The sequence below is a fragment of the Ascaphus truei genome, unplaced genomic scaffold, assembly GCF_040206685.1.
Source record: "Ascaphus truei isolate aAscTru1 unplaced genomic scaffold, aAscTru1.hap1 HAP1_SCAFFOLD_1374, whole genome shotgun sequence".
In the NCBI taxonomy this organism is placed as follows: Eukaryota; Metazoa; Chordata; class Amphibia; order Anura; family Ascaphidae; genus Ascaphus; species Ascaphus truei.
Genome location: NW_027454253.1, coordinates 26,021 through 40,340, shown reverse-complemented (window position 1 = coordinate 40,340; position 14,320 = coordinate 26,021). Strand labels below are relative to the sequence as shown.

The following is a 14,320-nucleotide window of genomic DNA, read 5'->3' as shown; positions in this document are numbered from 1 at the left end:
ATACATCAGCATACTCAGCCCATCCTTACATCTCATTACATCCAAGGGTTCTCATACATCAGCCCATCCTTACATCTCATTACATGCAAGGGTTCTCATACATCAGCATACTCAGCCCATCCTTACATCTCATTACATCCAAGGGTTCTCATACATCAGCCCATCCTTACATCTCATTACATCCAAGGGTTCTCATACATCAGCATACTCAGCCCATCCTTACATCTCATTACATCCAAGGGTTCTCATACATCAGCATACTCAGCCCATCCTTACATCTCATTACATCCAAGGGTTCTCATACATCAGCATACTCAGCCCATCCTTACATCTCATTACATCCAAGGGTTCTCATACATCAGCATACTCGGCCCATCCTTACATCTCATTACATCCAAGGGTTCTCATACATCAGCATACTCGGCCCATCCTTACATCTCATTACATCCAAGGGTTCTCATACATCAGCATACTCAGCCCATCCTTACATCTCATTACATCCAAGGGTTCTCATACATCAGCATACTCAGCCCATCCTTACATCTCATTACATCCAAGGGTTCTCATACATCAGCATACTCAGCCCATCCTTACATCTCATTACATCCAAGGGTTCTCATACATCAGCATACTCAGCCCATCCTTACATCTCATTACATGCAAGGGTTCTCATACATCAGCATACTCAGCCCATCCTTACATCTCATTACATCCAAGGGTTCTCATACATCAGCATACTCAGCCCATCCTTACATCTCATTACATCCAAGGGTTCTCATACATCAGCATACTCAGCCCATCCTTACATCTCATTACATCCAAGGGTTCTCATACATCAGCATACTCAGCCCATCCTTACATCTCATTACATGCAAGGGTTCTCATACATCAGCATACTCAGCCCATCCTCACATCTCATTACATCCAAGGGTTCTCATACATCAGCATACTCAGCCCATCCTTACATCTCATTACATCCAAGGGTTCTCATACATCAGCATACTCAGCCCATCCTTACATCTCATTACATCCAAGGGTTCTCATACATCAGCATACTCAGCCCATCCTTACATCTCATTACATGCAAGGGTTCTCATACATCAGCATACTCCGCCCATCCTTACATCTCATTACATCCAAGGGTTCTCATACATCAGCATACTCAGCCCATCCTTACATCTCATTACATCCAAGGGTTCTCATACATCAGCATACTCAGCCCATCCTTACATCTCATTACATCCAAGGGTTCTCATACATCAGCATACTCAGCCCATCCTTACATCTCATTACATGCAAGGGTTCTCATACATCAGCATACTCAGCCCATCCTTACATCTCATTACATCCAAGGGTTCTCATACATCAGCATACTCAGCCCATCCTTACATCTCATTACATCCAAGGGTTCTCATACATCAGCATACTCAGCCCATCCTTACATCTCATTACATCCAAGGGTTCTCATACATCAGCATACTCAGCCCATCCTTACATCTCATTACATGCAAGGGTTCTCATACATCAGCATACTCAGCCCATCCTCACATCTCATTACATCCAAGGGTTCTCATACATCAGCATACTCAGCCCATCCTTACATCTCATTACATCCAAGGGTTCTCATACATCAGCATACTCAGCCCATCCTTACATCTCATTACATCCAAGGGTTCTCATACATCAGCATACTCAGCCCATCCTTACATCTCATTACATGCAAGGGTTCTCATACATCAGCATACTCAGCCCATCCTTACATCTCATTACATCCAAGGGTTCTCATACATCAGCATACTCAGCCCATCCTTACATCTCATTACATCCAAGGGTTCTCATACATCAGCATACTCAGCCCATCCTTACATCTCATTACATCCAAGGGTTCTCATACATCAGCATACTCAGCCCATCCTTACATCTCATTACATCCAAGGGTTCTCATACATCAGCATACTCAGCCCATCCTTACATCTCATTACATCCAAGGGTTCTCATACATCAGCATACTCAGCCCATCCTTACATCTCATTACATCCAAGGGTTCTCATACATCAGCATACTCAGCCCATCCTTACATCTCATTACATCCAAGGGTTCTCATACATCAGCATACTCAGCCCATCCTTACATCTCATTACATCCAAGGGTTCTCATACATCAGCATACTCAGCCCATCCTTACATCTCATTACATCCAAGGGTTCTCATACATCAGCATACTCAGCCCATCCTTACATCTCATTACATCCAAGGGTTCTCATACATCAGCATACTCAGCCCATCCTTACATCTCATTACATCCAAGGGTTCTCATACATCAGCATACTCAGCCCATCCTTACATCTCATTACATCCAAGGGTTCTCATACATCAGCATACTCAGCCCATCCTTACATCTCATTACATGCAAGGGTTCTCATACATCAGCATACTCAGCCCATCCTTACATCTCATTACATCCAAGGGTTCTCATACATCAGCATACTCAGCCCATCCTTACATCTCATTACATCCAAGGGTTCTCATACATCAGCATACTCAGCCCATCCTTACATCTCATTACATGCAAGGGTTCTCATACATCAGCATACTCAGCCCATCCTTACATCTCATTACATCCAAGGGTTCTCATACATCAGCATACTCAGCCCATCCTTACATCTCATTACATGCAAGGGTTCTCATACATCAGCATACTCAGCCCATCCTTACATCTCATTACATCCAAGGGTTCTCATACATCAGCATACTCAGCCCATCCTTACATCTCATTACATGCAAGGGTTCTCATACATCAGCATACTCAGCCCATCCTTACATCTCATTACATCCAAGGGTTCTCATACATCAGCATACTCAGCCCATCCTTACATCTCATTACATCCAAGGGTTCTCATACATCAGCATACTCAGCCCATCCTTACATCTCATTACATCCAAGGGTTCTCATACATCAGCATACTCAGCTATCCTTACATCTCATTACATCCAAGGGTTCTCATACATCAGCATACTCAGCCCATCCTTACATCTCATTACATGCAAGGGTTCTCATACATCAGCATACTCAGCCCATCCTTACATCTCATTACATCCAAGGGTTGTCAAGGAGTTACGCTCAGTAATAGCCAAACCATTACAGGCAGTCCTCGTTTTACAACGCTTCGCTTTACAACGAATGGCTTATCCAACGCTATGCAATGCATACCTATGTTCATTTTTACAACGCCAAAACGGCTTATCCAACGCTCTGCAACGTTGTGTATGTGTGTATATATATACACATTCACATAAACAACGTTGCAAAGCGTCGTAAGAGCGTATATATATAATTTTATACTATATAATATTATGTTATATTATATATATATATATATAATAAATACTGTATATACTGTATGTGTGTGCTGCATATCTTATTGCCTGCATAAAATATTTGGTGTATTTTAGTGTTAAAAATGCCTTCAGGAACGGAACCTTTCATTTAAACAGTGTTCCTATGGGAAAGCGTGTTTCGCTTTACAACGTTTCGCTTTACAACGCCATTTTGAGTAACGCATTGTGTCGGATAATCGAGGACTGCCTGTATATTTAATATTCAAGGACTCCATTTCCACAGGCTCAGTACCACAAGATTGGCGTAAAGCAGATGTGGTGCCTATATTTAAAAAGGGAGCTAGATCACAACCGGGAAATTACAGACCTGTAAGCCTGACTTCAATAGTAGGGAAACTACTTGAAGGTTTAATACGGGATAATATTCAGGAATACCTAATGGAAAACAAAATTATTAGTAATAGTCAGCATGGATTTATGAAGGATAGATCTTGCCAAACTAACCTTATTTGTTTCTTTGAGGAGGTACGTAGGAATTTAGACCAGGGTAATGCAGTTGATGTGGTCTACTTAGATTTTGCAAAGGCTTTTGATACGGTTTCACACAAGAGGTTGATGTACAAAATAAAGGAAATTGGACTCAGTAATAATATATGCACCTGGATTGAAAACTGGTTAAAGGACAGACAACAGAGGGTTGTCATAAATGGAACTTTTTCAGGTTGGGCTAAAGTCGTGAGTGGAGTACCTCAGGGATGGGTACTGGGACCCCTGCTTTTTAACTTGTTTATTAATGACCTTGAGGTTGGGATCGAGAGCAAAGTTTCCATCTTTGCTGATGATACTAAATTATGTAAGGTAATAGAATCAGAGCAGGATGTTATTTCTCTTCAGAAGGACTTGGAGAGACAGGAAACGGGGGCAGGTAAATGGCAGATGAGGTTTAATACAGATAAATGTAAGGTTATGGATTTGGGATTCAAGAATAAAAAGGCGACTTACAAATTAAATGGGGATAATTTGGGGGAATCCCTGATGGAGAAGGATTTAGGAGTGCTTGTAGACAGCAGGCTTAGCAATAGTGCCCAAAGTCAGGCAGTAGCTGCGATAATATAATGTCACTTACTTAGAGTCAGCATGATATTAATGACTATTAAAGGTACTAAGTTTTTACATAATTGATGGTATATTAATACTTAATCTGTATAAGTATTCTATCATATAAATATTATACAGCCCATCAAATTGAGTTCTTCACATAGAACTTCACACATATAAGCACACCCATTTCTATTTATTATTTCATATTAGTTTGCTCATTATATAAAATTTATTATTTCACCACTTTATATTATAGAATACTTATACATACTAAGTATTAATATACCATGAATTATGTAAACACTTAGAACATTTAGGAGTCGTTAATATCATGCTGACTGTAAATGAGTGACATTATATTATCTCCTCAGTTCAGCTGATAGTGATTTGCACTGGCACACCCATGAATCATGATAAACCTCTCGTATTGGCTGTCGGAGGATTTTTTTAAACTCACGAGCAGCCCCCTACGTGATCTCCTGATGAAGCACGTAGTGCAAAACGCGTAGAGGTCACGAGGGGCTGTAACGTGAGTGGGAGGAAGCCTGTGTGAGTGGGAGGAAGCCTGTGTGAATGGGAGGAAGCCTGTGTGAGTGGAAGGAAGCCTGTGTGAGTGGAAGGAAGCCTGTGTGAGTGGGAGAGAGCCTGAGTGAGAGAGCCTGTGTGAGTGTGAGGAATCCTGTGTGAGTGAGCCTGTATGAGTATATATGTATGTCTTTATTTATATAGCGCCATTAATGTACACAGCGCTTCACACCAGTAATACACACGACAATCATATAAATAACACAATGGGAATAAGTGCTTCAGACATAAAAGTTACTTTTAGGAAGAGGAGTCCCTGCTCTGAAGAGCTTACAATCTAATTGGTGGGAAGAACGTACAGAGACAGAGGAAGCCTGTGGGGGGAAGCCTGTGTGAGTGTAAGGGAGCCTGTGTGAGTGTGAGGGAACCTGTGTGAGTGTGAGGGAACCTGTGTGAGTGTGAGGAAGCCTGTGTGAGTGTGAGGAAGCCTTTGTGAGTGTAAGGAAGCCTTTGTGAGTGTGAGGAAGCCTGTGTGAGTGTGAGGAAGCCTGTGTGAGTGTGAGGAAGCCTGTGTGAGTGTGTGAGAGCCTGTGTGTGTGTGTGAGAGCTGAGGAAGCCTGTTTTAGTGTGAGGAAGCCTGTGTGAGTGTGAGGAAGCCTGTGTGAGTGTGAGGAAGCCTGTGTGAGTGTGTGAGAGCCTGTGTGTGTGTGTGAGAGCTGAGGAAGCCTGTTTTAGTGTGAGGAAGCCTGTGTGAGGGTGAGGAAGCCTGTGTGAGTGTGAGGAAGTAGAATAGGCTGAAGGATCACGGAGGTGACCTAAAAGACTCCTATTTGCACTCGCTAGACCAGATTTGCTAGGCTAGGAAAGATTCAATCCTTGGAGTTGCCCCCATAGCCATACATAAACACTTATAAAATCACATTTATTAAACATATATACAATAGACCTTATGTCTAAAATACCACTGTGTGGCTCCAGGAAAACACAGAGAGAGCAGGGGTAGGGGAGTAATTGCCAAGAAAGTTATCCAAATGTTGAGAGACTGCTATTGTATACAGGATCGTATTGATATGCCTATACACTCTTAGGAGAGATTCCCACCACAATCCTCTATTGGTGTAATTGAGGCGTATACCCTATATGGTGTGGACAGGAGTCCCGGCGTGGGAAAGGTTGCTAGGTAGTAGTGAGTGCCTTATATCAGTGTAGCATGGGGATATATAGTCATAAGTAGCGTCCCTATATATGGTATGGTATATTATATACAGACCGAGTGGTACTGGGACCCCAATAGACTTATCCCTTTACCTTCCTCTTATAAGGTGCAGGAGGCGCCCGAATATTGCCTTTGTAGTGTGCTCACTAAGAACGCACCGCTTGATCCCTAAGATAACAGTCAGGGCGTCACTGTGTGTAGCGTGGCGCCTCTGTCTCTCGGAGCAAAGCAGATCAGTCTAGCTGCTTTACACAGGTTTATGCCATTGGTACTATCTAAGAGCAAACACTAGTGGATATACAGCTCCCTTATGTGCTCATACGACCTGACAGCCTCTCAGTGCTCTTGGCTTCCCGCTTCCTGCTTCTCTGTGACTCCGGATGACGTCACCGGAAGTGCGTCATCACGTACCAACGCACGTTTCACGCTCGTAGGCGCTTCGTCAGGGTCATGGGACTCCCCTACCCCTGCTCTCTCTGTGTTTTACTGGAGCCACACAGTGGTATTTTAGATATAAGGTTTATTGTATATATGTTTAATAAATGTGATTTTATAAGTGTTTATGTATGGCTATGGGGGCAACTCCAAGGATTGAATTTTTCCTAGCCTAGCAAATCTGGTCTAGCGAGTGCAAATAGGAGTCTTTTAGGCCACCTCCGTGATCCTTCACCCTATTCTAGTTAACTATCCATCCCGTATGCACCCTATCCTTCTATTACCAGTGCATTTTAAGAATTAATAAATGGTGAGCGGTAGCTATTTTCTATTTCGTGAGTGTGAGGAAGCCTGTGTGAGTGTGAGGAAGCCTGTGTGAGAGCCTGTGTGAGTGTGTGAGAGCCTGTGTGAGTGTGTGAGTGTGAGAGAGCCTGTGTGGGTGTGAGGGAACCTGTGTGAGTGTGAGGGAGCCTGTGTGAGTGTGAGGGAGCCTGTGTGAGTGTGAGGGAACCTGTGTGAGTGTGAGGGAGCCTGTGTGAGTGTGAGGAAGCCTTTGTGATGAATCCTGTGTGAGTATATATGTATGTCTTTATTTATATAGCGCCATTAATGTACATAGCGCTTCACAGCAGTAATACATGCGACAATCATATAAATAACACGTAATACAAATAACACATAATGGGAATAAGTGCTTCAGACATAAAAGTAACTTTTAGGAAGAGTAGTCCCTGCTCCGAAGAGCTTACAGTCTAATTGGTGGGTAGAAAGTACAGAGACAGTAGGAGGGAATTCAAATAAGTGCGTCTGCAGGGGGCCAAGCTTTATGTATCATGTATAGTATTAGCCAAAGTGCTAGTCATATGCTTCTTTAAGCAAGTGTGCCTTAAGGTGGGTTTTAAAGGTGGATAGAGGGGGTGCTAGTCGGGTATTGAGGGGAAGGGCATTCCAGAGGTGTGGGGCAGTCAGTGAGAAAGGTTTAAGGCGGGAGAGGGCTTTAGATACAAAGGGGGTAGAGAGAAGACATCCTTCAGCAGAACGCAAGAGTCGGGCAGGTGTATAGCGAGAAATTAGGGCTGAGATGTAAGGAGGGGCAGAAGAGTGTAAAGCTTTAAAAGTGAGGAGATTTAGGAAAGAGTAGAGTGATTCTGGCAGCAGCATTTAGGATAGATTGTAGGGGAGACAGGTGAGAGGCAGGAAGGCCGGACAGCAGGAGGTTACAGTAATCGAGACGGGAGAGAATGAGGGTCTCAATCAGAGTTTTAGCAGTCGAGCAAAAGAGGAAAGGGCGTATCTTTGTTATATTGCAGAGGAAAAAGCGACAGGTTTCAGATATGTTTTGAATGTGAGAGAGGAGTCGAGTGTGACCCCTAGGCAGCGTGCTTGGGCTACTGGATGTATGATCGTACTTCCAACAGTAATGTGGAAGGAGGTAGTAGGGCCAGGTTTGGGAGGAAGTATGAGGAGCTCTGTTTTTGCCATGTTAAGTTTAAGGCGGCGGAGGGCCATCCAGGATGATATCGCAGAGAGACATTCAGAAACTTTGGTTTGTACAGCAGGGGTAAGGTCAGGGGTTGAAAGGTAAATGTGTGTGTCGTCAGAATAGAGGTGATATTTGAACCCAAGAGATGTGATTAGGTCAACAAGAGAAAGTGTATACAGAGAAAAGAGAAGGGGTCCCAGGACAGAGCCCTGGGGTACCCCCACAGAGAGATCAATAGAGGAAGAGGAGGTGTTAGCAAGAGAGACACTGAAAGTACGATGGGAGAGGTAAAAGGAGATCCAGGATAGAGCTTTGTTCCAAATACCAAGAGTATGGAGAATGTGAAGGAGAAGAGGGTGGTCCACAGTGTCAAATGCTGCAGAGAGGTCGAGTAATATGAGCAGAGTGTAATGACCTCTGTCTTTGGCAGCATGGAGGTCGTCAGTTATTTTAGTGAGGGCTGTTTCGGTGGAGTGAGCAGTGCGGAAGCCAGATTGTAGAGGGTCTAGGAGAGAATAGGTGTTGAGAAAAATGGAGCAAGCGAGAGAATACAAGACGTTCAAGGAGTTTAGAGGCAAAAGGCAGGAGGGAGACAGGTCGATAGGAATCCTGCGGGCATGGGGGGAAGCCTGCGGGAGTGGGGGGAAGCCTGCGGGCGTGGGGGGGAAGCCTGCGGGAGTGGGGGGAAGCCTGCGAGAGTGGGGGGGAAGCCTGCGAGAGTGGGGGGGAAGCCTGCGGGCGTGGGGGGGAAGCCTGCGGGAGTGGGGGGAAGCCTGTGAGAGTGGGGAGGAAGCCTGCGAGAGTGGGGGGGAAGCCTGCGGGAGTGGGGGGAAGCCTGCGGGCGTGGGGGGGAAGCCTGCGGGAGTGGGGGGAAGCCTGCGAGAGTGGGGGGGAAGCCTGCGAGAGTGGGGGGGAAGCCTGCGGGTGTGGGGGGGAAAGCCTGCGGCCGTGGGGGGGAAGCCTGTGGGTGTGGCAGGAAGCCTGCGAGAGTGGCAGGAAGCCTGCGAGAGTGGGGGGGAAGCCTGCGAGAGTGGCAGGAAGCCTGCGAGAGTGGGGGGAAGCCTGCGGGAGTGGGGGGGAAGCCTGCGAGAGTGGCAGAAAGCCTGCGAGAGTGGCAGGAAGCCCATGTGTCTCCTCCAACTTAGGCCGCGCTTATAGTGCTGGCGATGTGACTGATGACGTCACCCGTCCCCGTTGCCACCCGCGAAAGTTATAATTTAACTTTCAGCGATGTCGCTAGCGACGGGGTCATTGATTAGTTCAGAGACAGTCACATGTGGCGACAGTCTCTGGAAAACCAAATTTAACCCGCTTCCAAATTGTTGGTCGCTCCATCGCCCCTGTCGCGCTTACTATAAGCGCTCGCAACGGAGTCAATTGTTTTGTTTTGGAGAGATGTCGCGGGCACTATAAGCGCAGCCACAGAAAGCAGAAGTGCAAAAGGAAAACACTTTGAAATACACAGAACAGCCCCAACACGGAGCCCGAGTCCCACTGCTGACATGGGGAACTGGCGTGTGTTTTCCATTATTTGTGTATATATATAGATCTTTATTTATATCGCGCCACCCAGGTACATAGCGCGTTACAATATGTGTGACATAATATTATAACACATGGTGGGAATAAACCCTTCAGACATTAACCGGCAGGGAAGAGAGTCCCTGCCCCGGAGAGATCCCAGTCTGTGGTGTATTGTCCCAATATAGATTGCTAAGTGGGACTGCAGCCTTAACATGTCACTCTGCAGCCCGTCCCCATCAATCCCATCGATAAATGTGTCCCTGATGGAAAGCCTCTCCGATCAATAATCTGCCTGTGGCAGCTCTCTGTCACTGCTCACGTGGGTGTGACTGTGTGTGTGTGACACAGGCGGGGACGAGGGTGCCCAGTGTCCTGCCGGAGCTTAGTCAGCTGGCGTCTCTCCCAGCGAGGAGAACATTACCGGCTCCTCCGCATATGATGCGCCTGACGCTCTCTGCTTTCATTTCCGCCAGGCGAACGCGATGACCAGTACCGCCCCAAACAAGAAGCCGTACCGCAAGGCCCCGCCGCAGCACCGCGAGGTCCGTCACCAGTCGCCAGGGCCCCGGGAGGACACGGCGGAGCAGCAGAGCAAGGTAACTGCAGCGCGGGCGGCACTCTACCAGCGCACTGCAGCGCGGGCGGCACTGTACCAGCGCACCTGTATTAGCAGCGCGGACGCAATAAGGCTGAGGGAGGCAGAGGGCTCGGACGCCTGCAATGTCAGCTGCTCCTCCTCCTGGTCTCTCGCATCCAGCAACGACAGGGACGCAGAGCGGCGCGAATGGGAGGCGCCACACAGGGGCAGGACCAGGACCCCCACGCTTCTCCGCCGGGTGAAATCCCTCCGGAGCAGAGGGAAGCAGGGCAGAGCCTCGCGACTCCTCGGGCTGCGCAGATTCCTGAGCCGCAGCGAGGAGAACATGGTCATCCCAGCAGGAGAGGCGCGAGACGGCAAGAGCCGGAGCCTGGAGCGGAGCCTGGTCTTCAAAGAGCCGGCAGAGGTGCTGGTTCCCAGGAAGAGCCCGCGCTCCCCCTGCCCACAGCCACTGAAAAGCATCCTCAAGCATCCAGGCCCACTGCACTTAAACCCCGAAACCGCCATTATCCCAGGTCGGACATCGGAGAGACAGCGCTCGCCCTCCATGCTCTCGCCCGCTTGGGGAGACCAGGGGATGGGCGAGACACCCTCACCAGACAGGAAGAGCCGCCAGGACAAAGCCAAATTCTCCCAGTTCCTGGACGAGATAACCTCCAGAGTGCTGAGCCCCACCAAGGAGCCGGGGGGCAGGCGGAGCGTGGAGGGGGCCTTCCCTGACGAGGCATCTCACAAGAACAAGATGGGACACGTGGAGGCCCCAGCCAGGGCCGCTCACAGGAGGGAAGGGTCTCCAAAGCATGAGAGGGGCAGGAAGAGGTCAGCAGAGAGGACCAGGTGCAGACAGGCTGCATGTGACCATGTAGAGCCGGCTAGGTCAGGGTCCAGGGAGGGGAATAGAGCAACGCAGCCATCTGTGCACAGTACGGACAGGTCACAGACCCCTTCAGAGCTGGGCTACCTAGAGACAGAGTCCCTCTCCTCTGCCTCCCACCGGAGCCCAGAGGGGAGAAGTCCGTCCCCCAGGACATCCCCTTTGTTCAGCATTACCCAAAACAAGGTAAGTTTCCCCTCAGAACCACAGTTCCTCCTCCTTCACCTTTTCAAACCTCCCTGCCAGGAGCTGCCTTTGTGTCCCTCCTACTAGAGGACCTTCTAGAAGATGCCAGCAGGGGACCTCTGGGACTGGTCACTGCACGCCCATCACAGGACACAGACCCGGCTGCAGGATATAGGGGTCAGGCTGTGCACATTCTTATCTGAGTTTTGGGATTTGTATTTCTGGCAGGAAATTCCTATCTGCTCTGCCACATCTTGTGCGCTTTTTTTAATGGTTCCTACAATATTGGCCACCGCTTTGGTAGCGAACAGGTTAATCCATGTGCTGGCAGCAGCAGCGAGCGGTGTAGACATCAGAAGGGAGGATATAGATGTGTTGCTCTGTCCTCCGGTCCTCTGCACCGTCCTGCAGTCCCCTGCACCGTCCTGCGGTCCCCTGCACCGTCCTGCAGCCCCCTGCACCGTCCTGCAGCCCCCTGCACCGTCCTGCAGCCCCCTGCACCGTCCTGCAGCCCTCTGCACTGTCCTGCATCCCCCTGCACCATCTTGCAGCCCTCTGCACCGTCCTGCATCCCCCTGCACCGTCTTACAGCCCTCTGCACCGTCCTGCGGTCCCCTGCACCGTCCTGCAGCCCCCTGCACCGTCCGGCAGCCCCCTGCACCGTCCTGCAGCCCCCTGCACCGTCCTGCAGCCCTCTGCAGCCTCCTGCACCATCCTGCAGCCCCCTGCACCGTCCTGCAGCCCCCTGCACCGTCCTGCAGCCTCCTGCACCGTCCTGCAGCCTCCTGCACCGTCCTGCAGCCCCCTGCACCGTCCTGCAGCCCTCTGCAGCCCTCTGCAGCCTCCTGCACCGTCCTGCAGCCTCCTGCACCGTCCTGCAGCGTACGGCAGCCCCCTGCACCATCCTGCACCGTCCTGCAGCCCCCTGCACCGTCCTGCAGCCCCCTGCACCGTCCTGCAGCCCCCTGCACCGTCCTGCAGCCCCCTGCACCGTCCTGCAGCCCCCTGCACAGTCCTGCAGCCCCCTGCACCGTCCTGCAGCCCCCTGCACCGTCCTGCAGCCCCCTGCACCGTCCTGCAGCTGGAGTATGTGTTGTTAATTACAAAAAGTGGTATTACTGCGCTCCTATATAGAGTGGCAATTTGTGCATTAAATTAGTGATGAAGGTACATAAGCACGTGTACAATAAGTGTATGAATAATGTGAACGTGCAAAAAGCAAATATTAAGTAATAATTGGCAGCTCAGCCCTCTGAAGAAAGGTTTCTGTTTTTCTTCTTCCTTATGGTTAGTTCGAAGCGTTGGCGAGCGCAGATATCACCAAAAAAACAGAATAAGAAACTACATGTTGTAATCCGCTTCCCACAACGCACGTCTGGGATTCTGCCACATGGAAACGCACAACTTTCCCACATAGTGAGTGTGGTACACGGAGAGCAGCTATAGGCTTCCACATAGTGAGTGTGGTACACGGTGTGCAGCTATAGGCTTCTACATAGTGAGTGGGGTACACGGAGTGCAGCTATAGGCTCCCACATAGTGAGTGTGGTACACGGAGTGCAGCTATAGGCTTCCACATAGTGTGTGTTTGTACATGGAGTGCAGCTATAGGCGTCCACATTGTGAGTGTGTACACGGAGTGCAGCTATAGGCGTCCACATTGTGAGTGTGTACACGGAGTGCAGCTATAGGCATCCACATAGTGAGTGTGGTACACGGAGTGCAGCTATAGGCGTCCACATAGTGAGTGTGGTACACGGAGTGCAGCTATAGGCCTCCACATAGTGAGTGTGGTACACGGAGTGCAGCTATAGGCTTTCACATAGTGAGTGTGGTACACGGAGTGCAGCTATAGGCTTCCACATAGTGTGTGTGTGTACACGGAGTGCAGCTATAGGCATCCACATAGTGAGTGTGGTACACGGAGTGCAGCTATAGGCTTCCACATAGTGAGTGTGGTACACGGAGTGCAGCTGTATAGGCTTCCACATAGTGAGTGTGGTACACGGAGTGCAGCTATAGGCTCCCACATAGTGAGTGTGTGTCACGGGAGGGCAGGCCAAATACACCTTTATATGTAAGGGATCAGTCACAAGGCAAAACAGGCAGTAAAATAAATTGCGGTTTATTCGGATAAGACCTCGGAAACACACAGAAATACAAGAAACAGAGAATATACACACTTACTGGGGTCTGGGGAAGAGATCTACCCTTTCCTAGTTGCAAGGCGCCTGTTCAGCAAAGGCTTACCTTGATAGGGCCCTGGTTCTGGGCTCCTGGACCGAAATCCAGCCTGCTGGCTAGGCCTCCCCAGGCTTCCATGTGTGAATAGCTCGTTCACAGAAGCACGATGTGAGAGGCCTGCCAGCAGCTGCTTGTCTTCAGATCTCCAACAGGAAAAAGAGAGAGAGCTGCTTTTACTGCACGCTCTTATATAGGCTGGATTCCTATCTAAATCATTGAGGAGTAATAGCCAATTACAGCAGGGATTGAAATTACGCATTCACTGATAGGAGGGATAAATTCAAAATTTGCCAATGGAAAACATGCTTATGAGTTTTGACATACAGGGCCATTTTTCCCTGGCTCCGCGGTTTCTATGTAAAACAAAGACATCCTAATCTGAATATCCTGCTCACCAAATGGTTTCCCCCCTCTGCCATTCCTCTCCTCTCTGAACTATGGATTCTATGCAAACTAGCTAGCATCTTTACCATATATATATATATATGCCTGTGCTTTCTGTATAGAACCTTATAGTAAACATTAAAACACAATATAAAGTACACTTCCTTACAGAATATACTTTGGGGGAGCTTATACTTATAAGGGAAATAACTTGGAGAGATTTGGGCTCGAAATCCCTATCTGAGCTGGGGCATTGAAATGCTAATTCACAGGTAATTCACGTGCTAATTCACACTGCCTTTTGTCACCAACCTGGGTTTAAATCACAGGACAAACACAATGCATTGCAGTTTTAAAACACAGAGAACCAACATTTAGACAGAAGAGCTTGCACTCCACCATCTGCACCTAT

The 14,320-nt window shown here is 48.5% G+C and overlaps 1 long non-coding RNA gene across 1 annotated transcript in view; it reads left to right on the top strand.

Moving 5' to 3' along the window:
• The window catches only part of LOC142475774 (uncharacterized), a 43,129-nt gene extending 30,437 nt beyond the window's left edge, over positions 1-12,692 (top strand). Inside the window, exons 2-3 of the long non-coding RNA XR_012791135.1 lie at positions 10,096-10,218; positions 12,573-12,692. This is a non-coding gene — a long non-coding RNA (uncharacterized LOC142475774). The remainder of the gene's footprint in view (positions 1-10,095; positions 10,219-12,572) is intronic.
• Positions 12,693-14,320: the final 1,628 nt, after the last annotated feature.